This window comes from Phoca vitulina, unplaced genomic scaffold (genome assembly GCF_004348235.1).
Source record: "Phoca vitulina isolate PV1807 unplaced genomic scaffold, GSC_HSeal_1.0 scaffold40, whole genome shotgun sequence".
NCBI lineage: Eukaryota > Metazoa > Chordata > Mammalia > Carnivora > Phocidae > Phoca > Phoca vitulina.
In genome coordinates this window covers 24,854,042-24,860,041 of record NW_022589743.1, presented here as the reverse complement: position 1 = coordinate 24,860,041, position 6,000 = coordinate 24,854,042, and the positions used below count along the sequence as shown (strand labels likewise).

The 6,000-nt window shown below is 40.8% G+C and overlaps 1 protein-coding gene across 1 annotated transcript in view; it reads left to right on the top strand.

Moving 5' to 3' along the window:
- Positions 1–4,620: 4,620 nt before the first annotated feature.
- METTL16 (methyltransferase like 16) overlaps positions 4,621–6,000 on the top strand; it is a 78,098-nt gene continuing 76,718 nt past the window's right edge. The window contains exon 1 of the mRNA XM_032428584.1: positions 4,621–4,767. The gene's annotated coding sequence lies outside the window, so the exon portion shown is untranslated. The remainder of the gene's footprint in view (positions 4,768–6,000) is intronic.

Genomic DNA, 6,000 nt, shown 5'->3' with positions numbered 1-6,000 from the left:
TTAACTATGCCTTTCTATGATTACTTATGCATTTGAGCATTTTTTCATATACATTCATTGGTTTACTATATATACTCTTTTGTGAATTTCTTTTTCATATCCATTGTTCATTTTCACATTTGATTATTATTGATTTGACATTGTTTGAGAATGTACCTTGGATGATAACTCTTTGTTATATATATTGCAAATATTTTCTCCCTGCTCGTTGTCAATTATTTGTAGTATCTTTTATTATATCGAATTTTTAAATTTTTATATAATCAAATTTAGCAATCATTTCCCTTATGGTTTTTGAGTTTTGTGTCTTTAGGAGACCTTCCCTATTCTTTTTATAAAAAACATTCTTCTACATTCTTCTAACACTTCTATAGTTGATTTTGTTTTCATAATTATTTTGTTTATTATCCATATGGGCTTTATTTTATGTGTGGTATAATTTTTTTTCCAACTGGAAAAATTAGCTGTTCTTGCACATTTTGTTTTCCAGATATATTTCAAAATCATCTGTAGTTCCCTATAAAAATCTCTTGGCATTTCAGTTGTTATTCCTATTTGTGTCCTGCTTTTTCAGAGTATCCTCAAAGTTTCTGGTCTGTCAATGGCTCTATTTCTGGGTTTTCAGTACTATTTGGAATTTATTGTTTTTTAAATTAATATACTCTGTTTTATGAGACTTGGAACAGGAAGGAGAGTAGTCAGATGTACATTTAGATCCAGTTCTTCCACCAGGTATTAATTTTTGAAATTTATTTTTCAAGTCTTTAAAGAATTCAGCACTATTATTATTATTATTATTTAAAGATTTATATATTTATTTATTTGAGAGACAGAACCAGAGAGTGTGCACGGTTGGGGGGAGGGACAGAGAGAGAGGGCGAGAAACTTTAGCAGATTTCCACACTGAGTGCAGAGCCCAACACGGGGCTCGATCCCAGGACCCTAATATCACAACCTGAGCTGAAACCAAGAATCTGATATTTAACCAATTTCGCCACCCAGGTGCCCCATTATTATTATTATTTAAAGATTTATTAGGGTGTCTGGGTGGCTCAGTCAGTTAAGCGTCCGACTCTTTTATTTATTTTAGAGAGAAAGTGCATGTGTGGCACAGGGTGTTAGGAGGTAGAGGCAGAGAGAGAGGGAAAGAGAGAATCTCAAGCAGACTCCCCGCTGAGTGTGGAGCCCAATGCGGGGCTCAGTCCCACCACCTCAAGACCATGACCCCAGCCAAAATCAAGAGTCAGATGCTCAATCAACTGAGCCACCCAGGTGCCCCACAGCATTATTTATAAAATGAAAAATATAAAGCATCACTTGAGTAGCTCTTTCAGTTATGTAAATGTAGGCTGAGAAACAGTCATTGTTTTGGGATTAGAGTGTATCTTTTGTGACTTAATTAAGGTGGCCATTAGATCTCTGACATACTAACGTGGTCCCCCAGAAGGAACTGAATACATTTACATAAGTAAGTCATGGTCTTCTGGGGTATAAGGAATTGATACTCAATCAGTACTCTCTAAGACATGAAGTTAGAGAGACCTGTGGATGTTGTCTGGCTGGCCCCGGCCAAAGGAGAGTGGCAGGGTAGAGTAACAAGTTCTCTGAAATCGTTAACTTCAGTAAAGTGGGAGTTCAGGATGATGCCCTCAAGGTTGATTTCAGCCCAGGCAATGGCTGATGCTGAAAGCAGGTCTGGTAGCAACTCTGCAACATTTCAGAATTAGCAGCGTTACCCACCAAATGTGCAGAATCAGTTTCCTACTACAAAGCAGCAGCAAAAAGCAAAGGATGTAATAGACTAATTGAATGCCTATACTGTCATTGATGGGGTATTGAAGTTGGACAGACTTCTCTTACAAGATTAAATTCTTGAGGATTTGAGGGTAAGTCAGAGAGATAAGCCCTAAGAGGCAGATGTTGAATATGTTATTAATCTATTTTGTGGAGTCTCTAAACAATATTCATTTAATGTAAAAAAATTTTTTTAGGGGCGCCTGGGTGGCTCAGTCATTAAGTGTCTGCCTTCGGCTCAGGTCATGGTCCCAGGGTCCTGGGATCGAGCCCCGCATCAGGCTCCCCGCTCAGTGGGAAGCCTGCTTCTCCCTCTCCCACTGCCCCTGCTTGTGTTCCCTCTCTGGCTGTCTTTCTCTCTGTCAAATAAATAAAATCTTCAAAAAAAAAAATTTTTTTTTTTTAAATGAGATGTATTTATCATTGTACCATAATTTTAGGAATAGGCCAATCTATGCCCACCTATAGGGAAATTAGTTTTAAAAAATAATGGCACATCCATTCAATGGAATACTATGCACCTATCACAAAGGATGATATAGAAATACAGGGGCACCTGGGTGGCTCAGTTGTTAAGCGTTTGCCTTCGGCTCAGGTCATGATCTCACGGTCCTGGGATCGAGCCCCGCATCGGGCTCCCTGCTCTGCGGGAAGCCTGCTTCTCCCTCTCCCACTCCCCCTGCTTGTATTCCCTCCCTCGCTGTGTCTCTCTCTCTGTCAAATAAATAAATAAAATCTTCAAAATATATATATATATATATATATATATATATATATATTAATTGAGGTAGGACAACCTCCAAGACTTATATCTGAGAAAAAAATATATAATGCTATTTCTATAAAAAAGTTTAGTTATAGATCCATATAAATATAAATATAAATATATTTCATATAGAGGTCTGGAAGTAAGGTTAACAAATTTTGGTAATTGGCTATAGGTGGTGAGATTTTAGATAATTTTTGCTTTCTTTCTTATAGTCTCCTGTATTATTTAAATTTTTTACAAATTTTCTATAATGAACAAGTTTTATCATTATGAAATAATTTTTAAAAATGGAAACTGACCAAAGAAATTATAAGGAATAATAATAATAATAATAATGATAGCTTACTATGTGCCAGAAACTATGCTGTTTTATATGTATTACCTGATTTAATTCTCACAACAACCCTATGAGATTATTAACCTGTTTGGCAATATTGAACAAACCCAGGCTTGAATAGTTTAAGTAAATTGTCCATCATCACAGGGTTAGTATGTGGTTGGGGGCATGATTAAAGCTGATATTCCCTGGCTATAGAGCTAGAATCTCTCTGGTTTGACCCATGGGGGAGTTGGATCTCTGGAGCAGATAGAGAAATTCGCCAGCATCTAAAATATAATCCACTTACAACCCTACAGTCATACCTCCAATGCCATTTTCTCTTTTACCTTTCCAGAAGCAAGCACTAAATACTGTAAAAATAACCAGTACCAAAATCACTACCAACCAAAGACAAAAAACTTTCTGTGGTGTTCTGTTCATTGGTAGATCCAGTGAACCATGGCTTGCAGTATTGTAGTGTATCCTGGCATAATCCCCTCCTCTTGAATCTGGGCTGGCCCTTTGACTTGCTTTAACAAATAGAATCGAGTGAATAATGAACGCACCAGTCTGGGCCTAAGCCTTAAGAAAGACTAGCAGCTTACACTTTTGCCCTTTTGGGAGCCCTGAGCTAACATGTAAGAAATCTGGCTACTCTGCTGGAGAAATTATATGGAAAGGTCACAGAGAGAGGGAGAGAATTTGAGACTACAGGGAGAGGGGAGCCCAGCCACTCCAGCTGAACCAGCCACCAGCTGATGCTACCATCAACAGCAAGTACAGAACAAGAATGGTTGGGCTAATTCCAACCCAGACTGCAGAACAATGAGCAAATAAAACAGCTGTTGTTTTAAGCTATACATTTTGGGGTGGTTTGTTACACAATAGATAATGAGAGCACCTCCTTGCTTTCCTAGGGTGACAAATGGTACACTTTGTTCTACATAAAACTTAAATCTTCATTTCTTACCCTTTATCTCTCAATTTTATAGCAATGTTTTGCCAGAAGCTTTCGCATTAATTACTGGGACACAGGAAAGCTTTAATGGAGTTACTAGGTGGGGGTCCAGAGGCTGACTTTAGTCCTAGCCTTAACTGTATGCCTTTTGAAAGTGATTTACCTTTTTGTCTCAATTGTGAAATGAGACTAATGCTCACTCTACTGGCCAGAGAGTAAAAATTAGTATAACCGAGTTGAAAAGAAAAACGAAAAGCATTTAATAGAGCTTCCAGCTCAAGAGGCAGGCGAGGAAACACAAAGAACATGGATTTGATGTCATCTCGGTGTAAGATCTTGGACAAATGACTTAACATTTCTGATCCCCAGTTTTTCCTCTGTAAATGAGATTACTCCTTCTCATATCACAGGTTTATCTGTGATGATTAAATGAGACAACACATGAAGCAAGAGACCTGTTGCAGAATAAATGCTAGCTGCCCGCCATCAAATCCTAAAGCTCCCCGCCTTCCGCCATCCTCATATTCCCGCCTAACCCCAGAGAGTGTGATTCAGTAAGTCTGAAGTGGGACCCAGAAAGCTACAACTTCATTTTTTAAAACCTACTTTACAAAACAAACAAGGTCCCAAACAAATTCTAACGCAGGTGCCCTCACGCAAAACACTCCGCTTGCTACCACGCCCCTTCCTTGTGTCAGGAGCTGCAAACTCTACGTCTCGCGATGGATTTTCCTTCTTCAGACTCTGCTACAGGTCGCGCGAGAGTGCTTCGTCCAATCACGAGGCTGGATGCTTGCCCAACATGGCGGCGCGCTAGGAGCGTAACATCTGCGTTTCTAGGCGCTTCGCTCTGCGGGTGGCTTGAGACTCTGAAGTTATAGAGGCCTAATTCAGACCGGTCATCTGGAAGAAACTTTGACTTCAGATGTGAGTCATTTATCAGCTGTTAGGCGGGTCGAGAGGTCATTTAACCTATGTATGGCCCAAGTTCCTTATTCTTGGGTTCTGGGCTGGTGAGTGGCTGACTTGGGGCCTAGGGAGACAGACCTGAAGGGTGGGTGGCTTTGTGTCTGTGTATGTGCGTGCGTGTTGCGCGCGCGGGTTCTGGACTGGTGAGGTGCTGGCTTGCGGTCTAGGGAGACAGACCACATGGGTGAGTGAATGGGTTGGGTGGGTGGGTATGTTGTGTGCGCGCGCGCACGTGGAGGAGGATAATGGTGATGGGATAGATGGGAGGAGTTGGCGCCTAGAATGGAGACTAGGATTGAAGTACGAAAGACCCCAGGGGCTGAGGAGGTTTAGAGAGATGCGAAACTGAGGCGGGAAGACTGAGTGGATAAGATGAGCGTGTGGGAGGAGTGGAGGAGATGGAGAAATGGCACTGGCGGAACTAGAGGAAAAAGTCGGTTTTATGAAGGCAGGCGACGAGAGAAAACGGAGATTGGGGTTGAACTGGGAGAGATCTGAGCAGAAGGAATTCAAAGTTAGAAGCGGAAATTAGAATTCGAAGCGGAATTTAGAGTCTTTTGAATGTTAAGATAAACGGTAGTTGAAGAGTATTATTAAGGGTCAGGAGAAACCAAGGAAACAGTAGACCATGGAGATGGCAAAGTTCAAAGAAAGTCGAAGTGTCAGCTTCAAGGGTGTGCTACTGCTTTGGCTTTCAGGACTGACTCGGATAACCCAGAAGAAAAAGCTCCAGCCCTAAGTAGGGCTGATCCTTTTTGAGTGTCGAGATGAGGACTGTTTACAAAAAATGAGAGTGCTGTGTTTCAGTGGCTTGGGACAGTGAAAAGAGTTCCATCGTGTTTTCAGTAAACAACTTATGAGTGCTTACTCTCCCAGGCCCTAATTTAGGTAGTGGGATATTGCAGTGAACAAGATAGACAAAATATTTTCCCTCATGAAACTTACTGGCAGGGCAGATTTTAAAAAGTAAGTAAATGCTGTATATGGAATGTCAGATGGGTAAGTCCTGTGTTGAAGACTTTGAAAGTGTTAAGGGAGAGGAGTGTGTTCACTCACTGCACATTTAAGTGTTCACTCATTGCACTAAGAAAAGGCATCAGGGGTGCCTGGCTGGCTCAGTCCATAGAGCGTGCCGCTCTTGATCTTGGGGTAGTGAGTTCAAGCCCCAAGTTGAGCGTAGAGCTTACTTTA